Source organism: Salmo salar, chromosome 25, assembly GCF_965601325.2.
Source record: "Salmo salar chromosome 25, fSalSal1, whole genome shotgun sequence".
Lineage (NCBI taxonomy): Eukaryota > Metazoa > Chordata > Actinopteri > Salmoniformes > Salmonidae > Salmo > Salmo salar.
Genome location: NC_138315.1, coordinates 52108058 through 52130301, shown reverse-complemented (window position 1 = coordinate 52130301; position 22244 = coordinate 52108058). Strand labels below are relative to the sequence as shown.

Sequence of the window (22244 nt, the reverse complement as noted above, 5' to 3'; positions counted from 1 at the left end):
TAGTACCACAACAACACTGTTCTAGGGAACTCTAGGGCAGGCAGTGTGTGTGTGTGTGTGTGTGTGTGTGTGTGTGTGTGTGTGTGTGTGTGTGTGTGTGTGTGTGTGTGTGTGTGTGTGTGTGTGTGTGTGTGTGTGTGTGTGTGTGTGCGTGTGTGTGTGTGTGTATGGGGGGTGCTCTAAATGGCACCCTATTCCCTATATAGTGCACTACTTTAGACCAGTGCCCTATGGCACCCTATTCCCTATGTAATGCACTACTTTAGACCACGGCCAATAGGAGTTCCATTCGGGACACGGCCTGTGTTTGTGTTCTCGGGGCATCCAGGCGCCATGTCAAGGGTGCGGCCCGCTGAATAGAGGGACCACAGTGTTTATACATCTATACACAGAGCACATAGAAAGAGGACTTCACCAGCAAAGGCAGAGGCTACCTGCATGCAAGCACTGGCACACACACACACACACACACACACACACACACACACACACACACACACACACACACACACACACACACACACACACACACACACACACACAAATACACCCCAGCCCAGAGCCTACCAATACACCCCAGCCCAGAGCCTACCAATACACCCCAGCCCAGAGCCTACCAATACACCCCAGCCCAGAGCCTACCAATACACCCCAGCCCAGAGCCTACCAATACACCCCAGCCCAGAGCCTACCAATACACCCCAGCCCAGAGCCTACCAATACCCCCCAGCCCAGAGCCTACCAATACACCCCAGCCCAGAGCCTACCAATACACCCCAGCCCAGAGCCTACCAATACACCCCAGCCCAGAGCCTACCAATACACCCCAGCCCAGAGCCTACCAATACACCCCAGCCCAGAGCCTACCAATACACCCCAGCCCAGAGCCTACCAATACCCCCCAGCCCAGAGCCTACCAATACACCCCAGCCCAGAGCCTACCAATACACCCCAGCCCAGAGCCTACCAATACACCCCAGCCCAGAGCCTACCAATACACCACAGCCCAGAGCCTACCAATACACCCCAGCCTACCAATACACCACAGCCCAGAGCCTACCAATACACCCCAGCCTACCAATACACCACAGCCTACCAACCAATACACCAGACCAATATCTCATCTTAGACTACCTCTAGCCCCAGTCTCACAAACATCACCTCCCTGACCTTTCTTCCTATCCTGACCATTCTTCCTATATCGCAATCCATCCCACCGTCCCCAACTCCCCCCCCTACACCAAGCACAGCCTAGCCCCGTCCAAGTACCCCTGTCAATCTCTCCTCCATCCCCCCCCCCCCCCCCCCCCTTCTCTGGCTGGGGCATGATCAATGTGAAAGGCTGCTGATTTATTTCTGAAGAGCAGGAGACTCACTTCCTCCTTGCCAGCTGAGGGGGGAAGAGGAGGAGGAGGAGGAGGAGGAGGAGGAAGGGGGGGGTGTACGTGGTACACAACAAATGTCATCAATCTGCACTGGCAGCCACAGAGAAGAGAGATGGAGGGTTGGATGGATGTTCTCTCTGTCTAATGTGTAATTTATTGTTAGCGTAACGGTGGTCCTCCCAGTAAACATCCATCCATCTGTGTTAGAGCCCAGGGACATGATCCCATTCTCTCTCACAACTTCACCTTTCCTACCTGAGAACAACAACACATTAGGATGCAGAATGACAGGATACCTTAATACTAGGGCTAGGTGACAACACCATCCACGTCCAAGTTACACAAGGCAAAACAACTGTTCCCCTATCTCACTGCTTAAAAGAAAATGTGCATCTTAGGCGGTATCTGTTAGCCCTGTTATCCCTGTTAGCCATGTCAGCCCTGTTAGCCCTGTCAGCCCTGTTAGCCATCCCAGCCCTGTTATCCCTGTTAGCCATGTCAGTCCTGTCAGCCCTGTTAGCCATGTCAGCCCTGTTAGCCATGTCAGCCCTGTTAGCCATGTCAGCCCTGTTAGCCATGTCAGCCCTGTTAGCCATGTCAGCCCTGTTAGCCATGTCAGCCCTGTCAGCCCTGTTAGCTATGTCAGCCCTGTTAGCCATGTCAGCCCTGTCAGCCCTGTTAGCCATGTTAGCCCTGTTAGCCATGTCAGCCATGTCAGCCCTGTTAGCCATGTCAGCCCTGTTAGCCATGTCAGCCCTGTTAGCCATGTCAGCCCTGTTAGCCATGTCAGCCCTGTCAGCCCTGTTAGCTATGTCAGCCCTGTTAGCCATGTCAGCCCTGTCAGCCCTGTTAGCCATGTTAGCCCTGTTAGCCATGTCAGCCATGTCAGCCCTGTTAGCCATGTCAGCCCTGTTAGCCATGTCAGCCCTGTTAGCCCTGTTAGCCATCCAGCCCTGTTATCCCTGTTAGCCATGTCAGCCCTGTTAGCCATGTCAGCCCTGTCAGCCCTGTTAGCCATGTCAGCCCTGTTAGCCCTGTTAGCCCTGTCAGCCCTGTTAGCCCTGTTAGCCCTGTCAGCCCTGTTAGCCCTGTCAGCCCTGTTAGCCCTGTTAGCCCTGTCAGCCCTGTTAGCCCTGTTAGCCCTGTCAGCCCTGTTATCCCTGTTAGCCATGTCAGCCCTGTCAGCCCTGTTAGCCATGTCAGCCCTGTCAGCCCTGTTAGCCCTGTTAGCCATGTCAGCCCTGTTAGCCCTGTCAGCCCTGTTATCCCTGTTAGCCCTGTCAGCCCTGTTAGCCCTGTTATCCCTGTTAGCCATGTCAGCCCTGTCAGCCCTGTTAGCCATGTCAGCCCTGTCAGCCCTGTTATCCCTGTTAGCCCTGTCAGCCCTGTTAGCCCTGTTAGCCATGTCAGCCCTGTTATTCAGGTCAGCCCTGTTATCCCTGTCAGCCCTGTCAGCCCTGTTATCCCTGTTAGCCCTGTTAGCCATGTCAGCCATGTCAGCCATGTCAGGCCTGTTAGCCATGTCAGCCCTGTTAGCCATGTCAGCCCTGTTAGCCATGTCAGCCCTGTTATTCAGGTCAGCCCTGTTATCCCTGTTATCCCTGTTATCCCTGTCAGCCCTGTTGACAGTCTAAGCTCAGAGTGAAGGTATACAGCATCAGACACCATGACAGACAATAACTGATCAACCTTGACAAGTAACATACATGATACACAAAGAGAGGCCTGTTAGCCATCCCAGCCCTGTTAGCCCTGTCAGCCCTGTTTTCCCTGTTAGCCATCCCAGCCCTGTTAGCCCTGTTAGCCCTGTTATCCATGTCAGCCCTGTCAGCCCTGTTAGCCCTGTTAGCCATGTCAGCCCTGTTAGCCCTGTCAGCCCTGTCAGCCATGTCAGCCCTGTTAGCCCTGTTAACATACATGATACACAAAGAGAGGCCTGTTAGCCCTGTTAGCCATGTCAGCCCTGTTAGCCATGTCAGCCCTGTTAGCCCTGTTAGCTATGTCAGCCCTGTTAGCCCTGTTAGCTATGTCAGCCCTGTTAGCCATGTCAGCCCTGTTAGCCCTGTTAGCCCTGTTAGCCATGTCAGCCCTGTTAGCCCTGTTAGCCCTGTTAGCCCTGTTAGCTATGTCAGCCCTGTTAGCCATGTCAGCCCTGTTAGCCCTGTTAGCCCTGTCAACCCTGTTAGCCCTGTTAGCCATGTCAGCCCTGTCAGCCCTGTTAGCCATGTCAGCCCTGTTAGCCCTGTTAGCCCTGTTAGCCATGTCAGCCCTGTTAGCCATGTTAGCCCTGTTAGCCCTGTTAGCCCTGTTAGCCATGTCAGCCCTGTCACCCCTGTTAGCCCTGTTAGCCCTGTCAGCCCTGTTAGCCATGTCAGCCCTGTTAACATACATGATACACAAAGAGAGCCCTGTTAGCCCTGTCAGCCCTGTTAGCCATGTCAGCCCTGTTAGCCATGTCAGCCCTGTTAGCCATGTTAGCCCTGTTAGCCATGTCAGCCCTGTTAGCCCTGTCAGCCATGTCAGCCCTGTTAGCCATGTCAGCCCTGTTAGCCATGTCAGCCCTGTTAGCCATGTCAGCCCTGTCAGCCCTGTTAGCCATGTCAGCCCTGTTAGCCATGTCAGCCCTGTTAGCCCTGTTAGCCATGTCAGCCCTGTTAGCCATGTCAGCCCTGTTAGCCCTGTTAGCTATGTCAGCCCTGTTAGCCCTGTTAGCTATGTCAGCCCTGTTAGCCATGTCAGCCCTGTTAGCCCTGTTAGCCATGTCAGCCCTGTCAGCCCTGTTAGCCCTGTTAGCCCTGTTAGCCATGTCAGCCCTGTTAGCCCTGTTAGCCCTGTTAGCCATGTCAGCCCTGTCAGCCCTGTTAGCCCTGTTAGCTATGTCAGCCCTGTTAGCCCTGTTAGCTATGTCAGCCCTGTTAGCCCTGTTAGCCATGTCAGCCCTGTTAGCCATGTCAGCCCTGTTAGCCATGTCAGCCCTGTTAGCCCTGTTAGCCATGTCAGCCCTGTTAGCCATGTCAGCCCTGTTAGCCATGTCAGCCCTGTTAGCCATGTCAGCCCTGTCAGCCATGTCAGCCCTGTCAGCCCTGTTAGCCATGTCAGCCCTGTTAGCCATGTCAGCCCTGTCAGCTCTGTTAGCCATGTCAGCCCTGTTAGCCATGTCAGCCCTGTTAGCCATGTCAGCCCTGTTAGCCATGTCAGCCCTGTTAGCCATGTCAGCCCTGTTAACATACATGATACACAAAGAGAGGCCTGTTGATTGAGACGGATGATCTACAATGGGAAACGGATCGGAAATGCTTCTCTTTTCATTTTCAAATAGGGGTAATTATTCCATTATATAAAATGATTGATCACGATCGTGTATAATTTTCCGCTTCGGTATCTACGTGACTTTATTAACGTCTATAAATCATGATTCCATATACTAAATGGCCAAAAGAGAATCTCTCTCTGCAACAGGTACCAAATGACCTTAATAATACACTTACAAAAACAGAGAGGCAGACAGGAATTCATCTCTGTCTGAAATTGACCGTGCACTTGTTTCATGCAAATGAAATCAGATCAGATGTGTGAGAGAGAGAGACACAGAGAGGCAGAGAGAGAGAGAGAGAGAGAGAGAGAGAGAGAGAGAGAGAGAGAGAGAGAGAGAGAGACAGAGAGAGAGAGACAGAGAGAGAGAGACACAAAGAGAGAGAGACACAGAGAGGGAGACAGAGAGAATGAAAGAGATCTGACGAAAGGTCTCTCCCTCCCTCTCTCCCTCCCTCCCTCTCTCCCTCCCTCCCTCCCTCTCTCCTCCCTCCCTCTCTCCCTCCCTCCCCTCCCCTCCCTCTCTCCCCTCCCTCTCTCCCTCCCTCCCTCCCTCTCTCTCCCTCCCTCCCTCCCTCCCTCCCTCCCTCCCTCATTCCCCCCAAAGGGCTTTTATTGGAATGGGAAATGAGTTTACATTGCCAAAACAAGTGAAATAAACAGTCAAAAGTGAGAAGACAAAACATCAACAAAAAAACTATTTGAATTTTAACAGTAAATATTACATTTAAAAAGATATATATTTCAAGTGTTATATATTTTCAGATATATAGTGTTTTAGCAATATGCAAATAGTTGTAGTACAAATAGTAGGGGGAAGATAAACAGACAGATACATATGGGTGGTATTTACAGTGTTGTTTGTGTTGCACAGGTTTCCTTTTCCTCTCAGCAACGGGCCACAAATCTTGCTGCTGTGATGCCACATTGCGGTATTTCACCTAACAGATATGTGACTTTATCAATGATTGATTGGTTTTCTAATTCTCTGAGGGTCTGTGTGATCTGTGAGAAATATGTGTCTCTAATATGGTCATATATTTGGGCAGGAGGTTAGGAAGTGCAGCTCAGTTTCCACCTCATTTTGTGGACAGTGTTGCACATAGCCTGTCTTCTCTTGAGAGCCGGGTCTGCCTACGGCGGCCTTTCTCAATAGCAAGGCTACGCTCACGGAGTCTGTACTGTCATGAAGTGGCCCTTACTGGGTGTGGATCATGGCTTCCCCTTCCCCTCTCTCTCATGAGAGTATGGATTATCATATAAAGATTAACTAGTGTAGTGGCCACACCCTCCGTGTAGTGGCCACACCCCCCCGTGTAGTGGCCACACCCCCCCGTGTAGTGGCCACACCCCCCGTGTAGTGACCACACCCCCCGTGTAGTGGCCACACCCCCCGTGTAGTGACCACACCCCCCGTGTAGTGGCCACACCCCCCAGTGTAGTGGCCACACCCCCCGTGTAGTGGCCACACCCCCCAGTGTAGTGGCCACACACCCCCGTGTAGTGGCCACACCCCCCAGTGTAGTGGCCACACACCCCCGTGTAGTGGCCACACACCCCCGTGTAGTGGCCACACCCCCCGTGTAGTGGCCACACCCCCGTGAGTGCAGACATTGGGACCGCCCATTTCTACTGTTACGAATAAAACCCACTCAGGATTAAATTCACACCAGACTAAACAATCCCCAGCGTGAGCTGCGATGGTGAATAGTGTCGTGTTTTTGGCATCATTAAAAGTGAAGACTGTTATTTTATCAAATCAATTCTCTGTAATTATTATTACGTGATTAAACTAAATCATGTAAATGTAATTAACTAGGAAGTCGAAGGCAACAAGGAAAATCTTCAGATTACAAAGTTATAATTTTCCTAATATAACTCTTCAGATATTTTAATATCTGATCAATTAGTCTTCTGATTAATGAATTATTCTTTACCTCACGTTAGTCTCATTCCAAACGTCGTAAATCGTTGGTTATCTGCACGAACCCAGCCTTTACTATAAATCATCCATACATCAGTTGTCTTAATCATTTATTTATTAACAAACTAAATAATCACAGAAATGCATAAACAAACAAACAGTAGATATTGGTTACTATCAATGACAGGGAAGATTCCCTAGTGGGCTAAACCGATATGACGGCTTGGTGGACAAAGGGAAGCTGGTGTTGAGAAAGAGCGGGAAAGACTAAATTGATTCATTACACCGTCTATAATTATATACATTGAAATGCGAATCCTTCGCACATGAACGGCCGCTCATTCGAGAATAATTGCAAGTACATATTTACTGTGCATGTCATTTTTGTCTTCTCTGTTGGCATCTGGTCCGTCTGCTGGAGAGTTCATCCGAGTCTCTCTCTCTCTCGTTCTGTTTCCCTGATTGAATCGTACTACACCGGCTCAGACGCTCGTCTTATGCGGCAGGGCTTGCAAACTATTACAGACTACAAAGGGAAGCACAGCTGCGAGCTGCCCAGTAACACGAGCCTACCAGACGAGCTAAATAACTTCAAGGAAAGCAACACTGAGGCATGAATGAGAGCATCAGCTGTTCCGGACGACTGTGTGATCAGGCTCTCCGTAGCCGACGTGAGTAAGACCTTTAAACAGGTCAACATTCACAAGGCTGCGGGGCCAGACGGATTACCAGGACGTGTGCTCCGGGCATGTGCTGACCAACTGGCAGGTGTCTTCACTGACATTTTCAACATGTCCCTGATTGAGTCTGTAATACCAACATGTTTCAAGCAGACCACCATAGTCCCTGTGCCCAAGAACACAAAGGCAACCTGCCTAAATGACTACAGACCAGTAGCACTCACGTCCGTAGCCATGAAGTGCTTTGAAAGGTTGGTCATCGCTCACATCAACACCATTATCCCAGAAACCCTAGACCCACTCCAATTTGCATACAGCCCAAACAGATCCATAGATGATGCAATCCCTATTGCACTCCACATGGTCCTTTCCCACCTGGACAAAAGGAACACCTATGTGAGAATGCTATTCATTGACTTCAGCTCAGCGTTCAACACCATAGTGCCCTCAAAGCTCATCACTAAGCTAAGGATCCTGGGACTAAACACCTCCCTCTGCAACTGGATCCTGGACTTCCTGACGGGCCGCCCCCAGGTGGTGAGGGTAGGTAGCAACACATCTGCCACGCTGATCCTCAACACTGGAGCTCCACAGGGGTGCGTGCTCAGTCCCCTCTTGTACTCCCTGTTCACTGCATGGCCAGGCACGACTCCAACACCATCATTAAGTTTGCAGACGACACGACGGTGGTAGGCCTGATCACAGACAACGATGAGACAGCCTATAGGGAGGAGGTCAGAGACCTGGCCGTGTGGTGCCAGGACAACAACCTATCCCTCAACGTAACCAAGACTAAGGAGATGATTGTGGACTACAGGAAAAGGGGTACCGAGCACGCCCCCATTCTCATCGACGGGGCTGCAGTGGAGCAGGTTGAGAGGTTCAAGTTCCTCGGTGTCCACATCAATAACAAACTAGAATGGTCCAAACACACCAAGACAGTCGTGAAGAGGGCACGACAAAGCCTATTCCCCCTCAGGAAACTAAAAAGATTTGGCATGGGTCCTGAGATTCTTAGAAGGTTCTACAGCTGCAACATCGAGAGCATCCTGACTGGTTGCATCACTCCCTGGTACGGCAATTGCTCGGCCTCTGACCGCAAGGCACTACAGAGGGTAGTGCGTATGGCCCAGTACATCACTGGGGCTAAGCTGCCTGCCATCCAGGACCTCTACACCAGGCGGTGTCAAAGGAAGGCCCTAAAAATTGTCAAATACCCCAGCCACCCCAGTCGTAGACTGTTCTCTCTACTACCACATGGCAAGCGGTACCGGAGTGCCAAGTCTAGGACAAAAAGGCTTCTCAACAGTTTTTACCCCCAAGCCATAAGACTCATTAACAGGTAATCAAATGGCTACCCGGACTATTTGCATTGTGTGCCCCCCCAACCCCTCTAATAACGCTGCTGCTACTCTCTGTTTATCATCTATGCATAGTCACTTTAACTATACATTCATGTACATACTACCTCAATTGGGCCAACCAACCAGTGCTCCCACACATTGGCTAACCGGGCTATCTGCCTTGTGTCCCACCACCCGCCAACCCCTCTTTTACGCTACTGCTACTCTCTGTTCATCATATTTGCATAGTCACTTTAACCATACCTACATTAACATACTACCTCAATCAGCCTGACTAACCGGTGTCTGTATATAGCCTCGCTATTGTATACAGCCTGTCTTTTTACTGTTGTTTTATTTCTTTACCTACCTATTGTTCACATAATACCTTTTTTGCACTATTGGTTAGAGCCTGTAAGTAAACATTTCACTGTGAGGTCTACTACACCTGTTGTATTCAGCATTTCACTGTAAGGTCTACTACACCTGTTGTATTCAGCATTTCACTGTAAGGTCTACTACTCCTGTTGTATTCAGCATTTCACTGTGAGGTCTACTACACCTGTTGTATTCAGCATTTCACTGTGAGGTCTACTACACCTGTTGTATTCAGCATTTCACTGTGAGGTCTACTACACCTGTTGTATTCAGCATTTCACTGTAAGGTCTACTACACCTGTTGTATTCAGCATTTCACTGTGAGGTCTACTACACCTGTTGCAGGCCAGGCAGCAGGCTGTTAGCCAGCCTGCCAGCTTAGTGGAGTCTGCCACTAGCACAGTCAGTGTAGTCAGCTCAGCTTTCCCCATTGAGACCGTGTCTGTGCCTCGATCTAGGTTGGGCAAAATTAAAAATGGCGGTGTTCGCTTTAGCAATCTCACTAGTATAAAGACCTCCTCCATTCCTGCCATTATTGAAAGAGATTGTGATACCTCACATCTCAAAATTGGGTTACTTAATGTTAGATCCCTCACTTCCAAGGCAGTTATAGTAAATGAACTAATCACTGATAATAATCTTGATGTGATTGGCCTGACTGAAACATGGCTTAAGCCTGATGAATTTACTGTGTTAAATGAGGCCTCACCCCCAGGTTACATTAGTGACCATACCCCCCGTGCATCCGGCAAAGGCGGAGGTGTTGCTAACATTTACGATAGCAAATTTCAATTTACAAAAAAAAAAACAACAATGACGTTTTCGTCTTTTGAGCTTCTAGTCATGAAATCTATGCAGCCTACTCACTCACTTTTTATAGCTACTGTTTATAGGCCTCCTGGGCCATATGCAGTGTTCCTCACTGAGTTCCCTGAATTCCTATCGGATCTTGTAGTCATAGCAGATAATATTCTAATTTTTGGTGACTTTAACATTCACATGGAAAAGTCCACAGACCCACTCCAAAAGGCTTTCGGAGCCATCATCGACTCAGTGGGTTTTGTCCAACATGTCTCTGGACCTACTCACTGCCACAGTCATACTCTGGACCTAGTTTTGTCCCATGGAATAAATGTTGTGGATCTAAATGTTTTTCCTCATAATCCTGGACTATCGGACCACCATTTTATTACGTTTGCAATTGCAACAAATAATCTGCTCAGACCCCAACCAAGGAGCATTAAAAGTCGTGCTATAAATTCTCAGACAACCCAAAGATTCCTTGATGCCCTTCCAGACTGCCTCTGCCTACCCAAGGACGTCAGAGGACAAAAATCAGTTAACCACCTAACCGAGGAACTCAATTTAACCTTGCGCAATACCCTAGATGCAGTTGCACCCCTAAAAACTAAAAACATCTGTCATAAGAAACTAGCTCCCTGGTATACAGAAAATACACGAGCTCTGAAGCAAGCTTCCAGAAAATTGGAACGGAAATGGCGCCACACCAAACTGGAAGTCTTCCGACTAGCTTGGAAAGACAGTACCGTGCAGTATCGAAGAGCCCTTACTGCTGCTCGATCATCCTATTTTTCCAACTTAATTGAGGAAAATAAGAACAATCCGAAATTTCTTTTTGATACTGTCGCAAAGCTAACTAAAAAGCAGCCTTCGCAAATGGAGGATGGCTTTCACTTCAGCAGTAATAAATTTATGAACTTCTTTGAGGAAAAGATCATGATCATTAGAAAGCAAATTACAGACTCCTCTTTAAATCTGGGTATTCCTCCAAAGCTCCATTGTCCTGAGTCTGCACAACTCTGCCAGGACCTAGGATCAAGGGAGATACTAAAGTGTTTTAGTACTATATCTCTTGACGCAATGATGAAAATAATCATGGCCTCCAAACCCTCAAGCTGCATACTGGACCCTATTCCAACTAAACTACTGAAAGAGCTGCTTCCTGTGCTTGGCCCTCCTATGTTGAACATAATAAACGGCTCTCTATCCACCGGATGTGTACCAAGCTCACTAAAAGTGGCAGTAATAAAGCCTCTCTTGAAAAAGCCGAATCTTGATCCAGAAATTATAAAAAACTATCGGCCTATATCGAATCTTCCATTCCTCTCCAAAATTTTAGAAAAAGCTGTTGCACAGCAACTGACTGCCTTCCTGAAGACAAACAATGTATACGAAACGCTTCAGTCTGGTTTTAGACCCCATCATAGCACTGAGACTGCACTTGTGAAGGTGGTAAATGACCTTTTAATGACGTCAGACCGAGGCTATGCATCTGTCCTCGTGCTCCTAGATCTTAGTGCCGCTTTTGATACCATCGATCACCACATTCTTTTGGAGAGATTGGAAACCCAAATTGGTCTACATGGACAAGTTCTGGCCTGGTTTAGATCTTATCTGTCGGAAAGATATCAGTTGTCTCTGTGAATGGTTTGTCCTCTGACAAATCAATTGTAAATTTCGGTGTTCCTCAAGGTTCCGTTTTAGGACCACTATTGTTTTCACTATATATTTTACCTCTTGGGGATGTCATTCGAAAACATAATGTTAAATTTCACTGCTATGCAGACGACACACAGCTGTACATTTCAATGAAACATGGTGAAGCCCCAAAATTGCCCTCGCTAGAAGCCTGTGTTTCAGACATAAAGAAGTGGATGGCTGCAAACTTTCTACTTTTAAACTCGGACAAAACAGAGATGCTTGTTCTAGGTCCCAAGAAACAAAGAGATCTTCTGTTGAATCTGACAATTAATCTGGATGGTTGTACAGTCGTCTCAAATAAAACTGTGAAGGACCTCGGCGTTACTCTGGACCCTGATCTCTCTTTTGAAGAACATATCAAGACTGTTTCAAGGACAGCTTTTTTCCATCTACGTAACATTGCAAAAATCAGAAATTTTCTGTCCAAAAATGACGCAGAAAAATTAATCCATGCTTTTGTTACTTCTAGGCTGGACTACTGCAATGCTCTACTTTCCGGCTACCCGGATAAAGCACTAAATAAACTTCAGTTAGTGCTAAATACGGCTGCTAGAATCCTGACTAGAACCAAAAAATTTGATCATATTACTCCAGTGTTAGCCTCCCTACACTGGCTTCCTGTTAAGGCAAGGGCTGATTTCAAGGTTTTACTGCTAACCTACAAAGCATTACATGGGCTTGCTCCTACCTATCTTTCCGATTTGGTCCTGCCGTACATACCTACACGTACGCTACGGTCACAAGACGCAGGCCTCCTAATTGTCCCTAGAATTTCTAAGCAAACGGCTGGAGGTAGGGCTTTCTCCTATAGAGCTCCATTTTTATGGAATGGTCTGCCTACCAATGTGAGAGACGCAGACTCAGTCTCAACCTTTAAGTCTTTACTGAAGACTTATCTCTTCAGTAGGTCCTATGATTAAGTATAGTCTGGCCCAGGAGTGTGAAGGTGAACGGAAAGGCTGGAGCAACGAACCGCCCTTGCTGTCTCTGCCTTTCCGGTTCCCCTCTTTCCACTGGGATTCTCTGCCTCTAACCCTTTTACAGAGGCTGAGTCACTGGCCTACTGGTGTTCTTCCATGCCGTCCATGGGAGGGGTGCGTCACTTGAGTGGGTTGAGTCACTGACGTGGTCTTCCTGTCTGGGTTGGCGCCCCCCCCCCCCCTTGGGTTGTGCCATGGCGGAGATCGTTGTGGGCTATACTCGGCCTTGTCTTAGGACGGTAAGTTGGTGGTTGGAGACATCCCTCTAGTGGTGTGGGGGCTGTGCTTTGGCAAAGTGGGTGGGGTTATATCCTGCCTGTTTGGCCCTGTCCGGGGGTATCATCGGATGGGGCCACAGTGTCTTCTGATCCCTCCTGTCTCAGCCTCCAGTATTTATGCTGCAGTAGTTTATGTGTCGGGGGGCTAGGGTCAGTCTGTTACATCTGGAGTATTTCTCTTGTCTTATCCGGTGTCCTGTGTGTATTTAAATATGCTCTCTCTAATTCTCTCTTTCTCTCTTTCTGTCTTTCTCTCGGAGGACCTGAGCCCTAGGACCATGCCTCAGGACTACCTGGTATGATGACTCCTTGCTGTCCCCAGTCCACCTGGCCGTGCTGCTGCTCCAGTTTCAACTGTTCTGCCTGCGGCTATGGAACCCTGACCTGTTCACCGGACGTGCTTGTTGCACCCTCGACAACTACTATGATTATTATTATTTGACCATGCTGGTCATTTATGAACATTTTAACATTTTAACATTTTGACCATGTTCTGTTATAATATCCACCCTGCACAGCCAGAAGAGGACTGGCCACCCCTCATAGCCTGGTTCCTCTCTAGGTTTCTTCCTAGGTTTTTGGCCTTTCTAGGGAGTTTTTCCTAGGGAGTTTTTCCTAGCCACCGTGCTTCTTTCACATGCTTTGCTTGCTGTTTGGGGTTTTAGGCTGGGTTTCTGTACAGCACTTTGAGAATATCAGCTGATGTACGAAGGGCTATATAAAAATAAATTTGATTTGAAATTTGATTTGATTTGTATTCAGCATTTCACTGTGAGGTCTACTACACCTGTTGTATTCAGCATTTCACTGTAAGGTCTACACCTGTTGTATTCAGCATTTCATTGTAAGGTCTACACCTGTTGTATTCAGCGCACGTGACAAATAAACTTTGATTTGTTTTCGTGATTAGAATGGATACTTCAGGGTACCATTCAGAAACGCTCTCATAGAATAGATGTTTCGGCGGTTGTCTGCATTCGCATCCCAGGTTTACATAATTTCTAGCTGCAGACTAGTAATTAGTATCTAAGATTTGCTCTTATTCTGTCGGGATCGATAGTTTCAGAGTTTATCCATTCCCCCCCCCCCGTGTAGCCAATGTTCCAAGTGGTATGGTTAGGAATTCAACAACCATTGCACCCTTCGCTTACACTGAGGTAACCATTCGCAATCACAGCTCACGCTGTGGGTTTGCTTAGTATTTGGTATGGGGGTTTTCTAGTCTCGGTACTCAAATCTGTGCCACCTCAGCTTACACCGAGGTACGCGTGGTCTGAAGAGGATTTCCTCAGGAGGGGTTTTTTATTCGTAACAGTAGAAAAGGGCGGTTCCATGACGCCACAGGGGGCGTGGCCGCTGACTAGTTAAATCTCACGGGGGCGTGGCCGCTGACTAGTTAAATCTCACGGGGGCGTGGCCGCTGACTAGTTAAATCTCACGGGGGGCGTGGCCGCTGACTAGTTAAATCTCACGGGGGCGTGGCCGCTGACTAGTTAAATCTCACGGGGGCGTGGCCGCTGACTAGTTAAATCTCACGGGGGCGTGGCCGCTGACTAGTTAAATCTCACGGGGGCGTGGCCGCTGACTAGTTAAATCTCACGGGGGCGTGGCCGCTGACTAGTTAAATCTCACGGGGGGCGTGGCCGCTGACTAGTTAAATCTCACGGGGGCGTGGCCGCTGACTAGTTAAATCTCACGGGGGCGTGGCCGCTGACTAGTTAAATCTCACGGGGGCGTGGCCGCTGACTAGGTAAATCTCACGGGGGGCGTGGCCGCTGACTAGTTAAATCTCACGGGGGCGTGGCCGCTGACTAGTTAAATCTCACGGGGGCGTGGCCGCTGACTAGTTAAATCTCACGGGGGCGTGGCCGCTGACTAGTTAAATCTCACGGGGGCGTGGCCGCTGACTAGTTAAATCTCACGGGGGCGTGGCCGCTGACTAGTTAAATCTCACGGGGGCGTGGCCGCTGACTAGTTAAACTTTGAAGGGAAAACAATTCTCTCAAAATTAAAGGTTTAACATCACATTACATCATTTCACAAATAGTTTCATCTTTACTCATTCATTTTATACAAGAATTAGATGCAAACACCTTAATAATTTAGTAAAATGTTAGCGAATTCCCCGGAAGTTTGCGGGGGGTATGCTAGTTCTGAACGTCACATGCTAATGTAAAAAGCTGGTTTTTGATATAAATATGAACTTGATTGAACAAAACATGCATGTATTGTATAACATAATGTCCTAGGGTTGTCATCTGATGAAGATCATCAAAGGTGAGTGCTGCATTTAGCTGTCTTCTGGGTTTTTGTGACATTATATGCTAGCTTGAAAAATGGGTGTCTGATTATTTCTGGCTTGGTACTCTGCTGACATAATCTAATGTTTTGTTTTCGTTGTAAAGCCTTTTTGAAATCGGACAGTGTGGTTAGATTAACGAGAGTCTTGTCTTTAAATAGCTGTAAAATAGTCATATGTTTGAGAAATTGAAGTAATAGGATTTTTAAGGTTTTGAAAATCGCAGCCACAGGCTTCAAGTGGCTGTTACGTAGGTGGGACGAATTCGTCCCGCCTAGCCCAGAGAGGTTAATTGAGAAATGTACACATTCAGAGATATAGTTATGTGTGTTTCCTGTCCTTCGTGAGGTCACTAAATGAAACACACTCAACATAACTGTCCCTTAAGTGTCCACGGACCCTTCCCACATTCTCACAAGTGGACATATAGTTTCATTTTCCGGAAACTTAAGACAAGATTACAGACAACCGCCGAAACATCTATCCTATGAGAACATTTCCTTAGGGTACTCTGAAGTATCCATTCTAACAACAATGAAATACTTTGCTCTTCTGATGAACTCTCTAGAAGACGGACCGGATTCCAACAGAGAAGACAACGACATCCGGGCGTAAATATATACGTGCAATTTCTTTTCGACTGAGCGGCCGTTCATGTGCGAAGGATTCGCATTTCAATGTATATGATTATAGACGGTGTAATGAATCCACGTTGTCTTTCCCGCTCTTTCTCAGTCCACACCCCCTTCCCTTTGTCCACCAAGCCGTCATATCGGTTTAGCCCACTAGGGGATCTTCCCTGTCATTGTAAGTAATCAATATCTACTGTTTGTTTGTTACGTATTTCTTTGATTATGTAGTTCGTTAGTAAATAAATAATTAAAGCCAATTTGTATGTTGCTGATTCATAATTTATGCTAGGGTTCATGTAGATAACCAAGAACTTTACGACGTTCAGGTGAGACTGATAGAAGGTAATGTATAATTAATGATTTACTGCTATTGATATAAAAGATCTTCAGATCTTTAATTAAGAGTGGATTCGGGAGATTGCTGTTCTATATAAACGAATACTTCCGTGGTGCCCCTCGGATTCCTAATGAGTTACTTATTGAAATTTGAATGTCATCTCACTTAACCACTAGAGCCACGACAGTAGATAGTCAAGAATTATCTTCATTTTGGGCCAGTCATAGTCAAGAATTATCTTCATTTTGGGCCAGTCATAGTGGTCAGGTATTCTGCCACGGTGTAGTCTCTGTTTAGGTAGCGTTCCAATTTGCTGTTTTTTTTGGTTGATTCTTTCCAGCGTGTCAAATTGTTACCTTTTTGCTTTTCTCCTAATTTGGTTGGGTTGAGGGCTGTGGCGGTCAAGAAATGTCATCAGCTGGTGATTGTCGAGCAAATAACTGCCGGTCTCACGGTAATCGACCGTTAATTAACATAAAAAACACATTTAGCATCTCCTAGCTTCCACACATAGCCTACAAGCCACTGATGGAGACCTTTGGAACATCTACATTTTAAAAAGTCTAATAAATCCATGTAATATAGCCTACACCTTCACAATAAATCCATGTAATATAGTCTACACCTTCACAATAAATCCATGTAATTTGGTCTACACCTTCACAATAAATCCATGTAATATAGTCTACACCTTCACAATAAATCCATGTAATATAGTCTACACCTTCACAATAAATACATTATTTATTTTAGACAGGTCAGCATGATATGAAGAAAATGTAGTCTATTTCTGAAGAACAGAATAGCCTACTCTGCGTTGTCTGGCTATGCCAAATGGCTGTGGGCTACAGTAGTTCATTTACTAGTCCATTCATTTAGTAGTCCGTGCTTCTACACCTGCATTGCTTGCTGTTTTGGGGGGTTTTAGGCTGGGTTTCTGTACAGCACTTTGAGATATCAGCTGATGTAAGAAGGGGTTTATAAATACATTTGATTCGATTTTGATGATTTAGCAGACAAGATTTGCTTAGAATTCTGAAACATTATTTCATATTATGTTATAGTATAAAGAATAAAATTGAACAAAGCTGAATAAAATAGAAAGGATATTTTCTCCACACGATTTGAGGGAGTGCACACATGGGGCTATTCTGTGTTGAGCGGTTAACAAAGAAACAGGTACTTCTATGCGCTTAATTTAGAGTTATTTATATAACTTTAGTTGTGATACAAACGTTGGGCTGTATGTTTTGATTTTTTAATACATTGTAATGATGCGACTCTAATGAAAAAAGTCACTTGAAAGGCATGAGCTCTGCTTTGTGGCAGGCGACACCTTCATCAGTCTCTCATTCAGAATTTGACAAGCACTTGATACTGCCTTGAATTTTCCCGGATGCATCCCCTTTGTGTTGCCATAATCCCCCGAATGAAATCCATGTCTTTTGCAGCCGTTATGCCCTTGGGCCGAAGCACCGCTCACTCACATGGCTCTCAGTCACATAATCAGGTCTTTCTCACAGGCTTTTTGTCTTTTTTGTCTTTTTTTCCCTTTGTTTAACTAGGCAGGTCAGTTAAGAACAAATTCTTATTTTCAATGACGGTCTAGGAACAGTAGGTTAACTGCCTTGTTCAGGGGCAGAACGACAGATTTGTACCTTGTCAGCTCGGGGATTTTGAACTTGCAACCTTTCAACAGCTAGTCCAACGCTCTAACCACTAGGCTACCCTGCCGTAAAGACAGACAGACACAATTCCGAGGAGCATATTGAAGATATTGGAAGAACTGTCCACTTTTACTTTTCGTCAGCCAACAAGATGAGTAGGCCTAACAAACAGCAAAATCACTGGCCTATGTCAATCCACTATTCCCCATAGTGATAGTGATTCTATTCTGTGCGAGAAATAAATATTCCAAACACAGTCTGGGACAGTTGTAGGATGCGATAGATCCCAAATTAATACAACCACTAGCATCAAAAAGCCTGACGCAACAGATGAGAACGTTTAGCTTAAAATGTTGATAAACTATTTGGCTATTTCTTCACATTATAAGCGCAATGCGCACACATCTCCAAAGCCATCCCCAATAACAATATGGGGATGAGGTAGTTGGGTGGGCTATTTACAGATGGGCTGTGTACAGCTGCAGCGATCGGTAAGCTGCTCTGACAGCTGATGCTTAAAGTGAGTGAGGGAGATATAAGTCTCCATCTTCAGGGATTTTTGCAATTCGTTCCAGTCATTGGCAGCAGAGAACTGGAAGGAAAGGCGGTCAAAGGAGGTGTTGGCTTTGGGGATGACCAGTGAAATATACCTGCTGGAGCGCGCGCTACGGGTGGGTGTTGTTATCGTGACCAGTGAGCTGAGATAAGGCGGAGCTTTACCTAGCCTAGACTTATAGATGACCTAGAGCCAGTGGGGTTGGCGACCAATATGTAGCGAGGGCCAGTCAACGAGAGCATACAGGCCGCAGTGGTATATGGGGCTTTGGTGACAAAACGGATGGCACTGTGATAGACTGCATCTAATTTGTTGAGTAGTGTTTTGGAGGCAATTTTGTAAATGACATCGCCGAAGTCGAGGATCGGTAGGATAGTCAGTTTTACGAGGGTATGTTTTGGCAGCATGAGTGAAGGAGGCTTTGTTGCGAGATAAGAAGATTTAATTTTGGGCTCTGTAGATGATTTGCTGTAGATGATTTGCTGTGGGTAGCAGAGTCGAGGGAACGAGAGTCGAGGGAACGAGAGTCGAGGGAACGAGAGTCGAGGGAACGAGCAGGGTTGGACATGACAACACTATGATCTCTGTGGTTTATATGAGCCGCCAAATGAGCCGTCTCCAGCTCAACGCTTTTCATTCCTGGGAATTAGATTCAATTACGAATCGTCCCAGTCTGTTTTAAATTTAAATTTATTTTATTTTTTATTTAACCTTTATTTAACTAGACAAGACAGTAAAGAACAAATTCTTATTTACAATGACGGCCTACCCCGGCCAAACTTAGACGACGCTTGGCCAATTGTGCGCCGCCCTTTGGGACTCCTAATCCGGACAGATGTGATACAGCCTGGATTCGAACCAGGGACTGTAATGATAGTTCCTGTACTGATATGCAGTGCCTTAGACCGCTGCACCACAACAGAAGGGGTCCATTTTTCAGAGCTGTCTGTCCCATTCCCAGCTAGGTTTACAAAGTGCTTTGTCACCAGTACCCATGACTGGTCGGTAGGGGTAACCTCCATGATAACGTTTTTTCCCTGGGTCTATTTTTGACTTAATGCCCTTTCCAGTCATTCATTCATTCTTAAAGGTAGCCGAGGGTCTGTCTGTCTGTCTGTCTGTCTGTCTGTCTGTCTGTCTGTCTGTCTGTCTGTCTGTCTGTCTGTCTGTCTGGCTGGCTGTCTGTTTGGCTGTCTGTCTGGCTGTCTGGCTGGCTGTCTGTCTGGCTGGCTGGCTGTCTAGCTGGCTGTCTGTCTGTTTTGCTGGCTGTCTGTTTGGCTGGCTGTCTGTTTGGCTGGCTGTCTGTTTGGCTGGCTGTCTGTTTGGCTGGCTGTCTGTTTGGCTGCCTGCAAACTTCTAAATATGCCTAGGCAATACTGGACTCATCCCAAATTGTCCCCTATTAACGCCCTAGTGCACTAGCCTATATATACGGAAAAGGGTACGATTTGGGACACTGCCATTGGCTGTTTGAGTGTTTCCCCTCCAGACTACATTAACATAAATGTGGCATGAATCAGGGTGCTTAGGTTTTACACCGTCAGCAAAAATAAAACACACAAAGGCTGTTATGCTGTTATAGCTGGATGAAGACTGGGCTGGGAAGCAAGGAGGGAGACTTTTCTTAACAACTAGGCTATAATACAGAGTTAAGCAAAACGTTGTGCTCAGTGACATGTGTATTTCTCTAACTCTACAGGGAGTTGAAGAGGTTTGCTAACTGGTTTCGATAAAAGACAGGCCTTACAACAACAAAAAAACTTTTTTTTTTGCCGCAAACTAAATAGCGTACCACTAAACATGTTTTTTTTTGCCAGAAGTTTGACACTAGTGGTGAATCTGTGGCAAACCTTTGGCAAAAAAAAATAAAATATGCATTTTAGAAAGTGGCAAACAGTTCTCTCAAAGATTATATCTGATTCTGTGGAAAAACCTGCAGAAACAATATTTATTTCCACGCGTGGCAAACAGTTTACCAGAAGCCGTTTCTGGTGAACACATGAGTTCAAAGACCAGTAAGCGTTGACGAACATTAAGAGGGATTAGAAAAATCTGTTGGAAAATGGAAACCAAGCTATCTAGCTAGCTACCTACCAAAGTTGTCACATGAGTGTCCAACCTATTAAACTTCCTGATAAACTTAATTGTTAGCTAATTGATGCCTAGTTAGCAATGTCATGTTTTATGGGTTAGAATGAAACATTTTCTTGATACCAGATTCAATCCGTCAGCGTCATTGACTGGCTAGCGCTTAGCTAGCTAACCAACATTAGCTAGCATATTTTTGTACAATTAATGTGATCGCTAGCTAGCTAACTCATGATTTGCCTAAACACATATGTTTAGATGAATACGTTGCTGTCTTTTTAATATCGATATGCTAGTTTCACTGTTCAGTAGCACGTTAGCTAGCACAACAGCTAAGGTAGCAACAATAAAAACAAGACTTCACTCTTTCAGATGGATACCCTTCCCTTACCCGTGGTGTGGGAAGAGGACAGATGGCTATCCCCCTACCCGTGGTGTGGGAAGAGGACAGATGGCTATCCCCCTACCCGTGGTGTGGGAAGAGGACAGATGGCTATCACCCTACCCGTGGTGTGGGAAGAGGACAGATGGCTATCCCCCTACCCGTGGTGTGGGAAGAGGACAGATAGCTATCCCCCTACCCGTGGTGTGGGAAGAGGACAGATGGCTATCCCCCTACCCGTGGTGTGGGAAGAGGACAGATAGCTATCCCCCTACCCGTGATGTGGGAAGAGGACAGATGGCTATCCCCCTACCCGTGGTGTGGGAAGAGGACAGATAGCTATCCCCCTACCCGTGGTGTGGGAAGAGGACAGATAGCTATCCATCTACCCGTGGTGTGGGAAGAGGACAGATGGCTATCCCCCTACCCGTGGTGTGGGAAGAGGACAGATGGCTATCCCCCTACCCGTGGTGTGGGAAGAGGACAGATGGCTATCCCCCTACCCGTGGTGTGGGAAGAGGACAGATGGCTATCCCCCTACCCGTGGTGTGGGAAGAGGACAGATAGCTATCCCCCTACCCGTGGTGTGGGAAGAGGACAGATGGCTATCCCCCTACCCGTGGTGTGGGAAGAGGACAGATGGCTATCCCCCTACCCGTGGTGTGGGAAGAGGACAGATGGCTATCCCCCTACCCGTGGTGTGGGAAGAGGACAGATAGCTATCCCCCTACCCGTGGTGTGGGAAGAGGACAGATGGCTATCCCCCTACCCGTGGTGTGGGAAGAGGACAGATAGCTATCCCCCTACCCGTGGTGTGGGAAGAGGACAGATGGCTATCCCCCTACCCGTGGTGTGGGAAGAGGACAGATGGCTATCCCCCTACCCGTGGTGTGGGAAGAGGACAGATAGCTATCCCCCTACCCGTGGTGTGGGAAGAGGACAGATGGCTATCCCCCTACCCGTGGTGTGGGAAGAGGACAGATGGCTATCCCCCTACCCGTGGTGTGGGAAGAGGACGAGGACAGATGGCTATCCCCCTACCCGTGGTGTGGGAAGAGGACAGATAGCTATCCCCCTACCCGTGGTGTGGGAAGAGGACAGATGGCTATCCCCCTACCCGTGGTGTGGGAAGAGGACAGATAGCTATCCCCCTACCCGTGGAAAGATGTTTGTGGTTCACTACATTATTACACTTTTGAGTGATAAATGATACAAATATTTATATATTTTATTTAACTTTTATTTAACTAGGCAAGTCAAGGTAAGTAAATGTAAGTAAATGCATGTATTATGCTCATAATAGTAGCCCATAAATTCATTAATTGTAAGAACATGATCTTTTATTGCTTTAAACTAGTAGCTAGCGCTTCTCGATCACGTGTTGTTCCTTCTCTCTTTCTAGAAACAATCCGTTACAGGTCGAGGTCTTGAATCAAACTGACAATCTGTTACAAGGCAAAAAGACAGATCGAAGTCTTCAATCAAACTGAGGACAGATTAA

At 46.9% G+C, this 22244-nt stretch overlaps 1 protein-coding gene across 3 annotated transcripts in view; it reads right to left on the bottom strand.

Moving 5' to 3' along the window:
• Positions 1–22244, bottom strand: part of pard3bb (par-3 family cell polarity regulator beta b) — a 563164-nt gene that overhangs the window by 436398 nt on the left and 104522 nt on the right. The window lies entirely within an intron of this gene.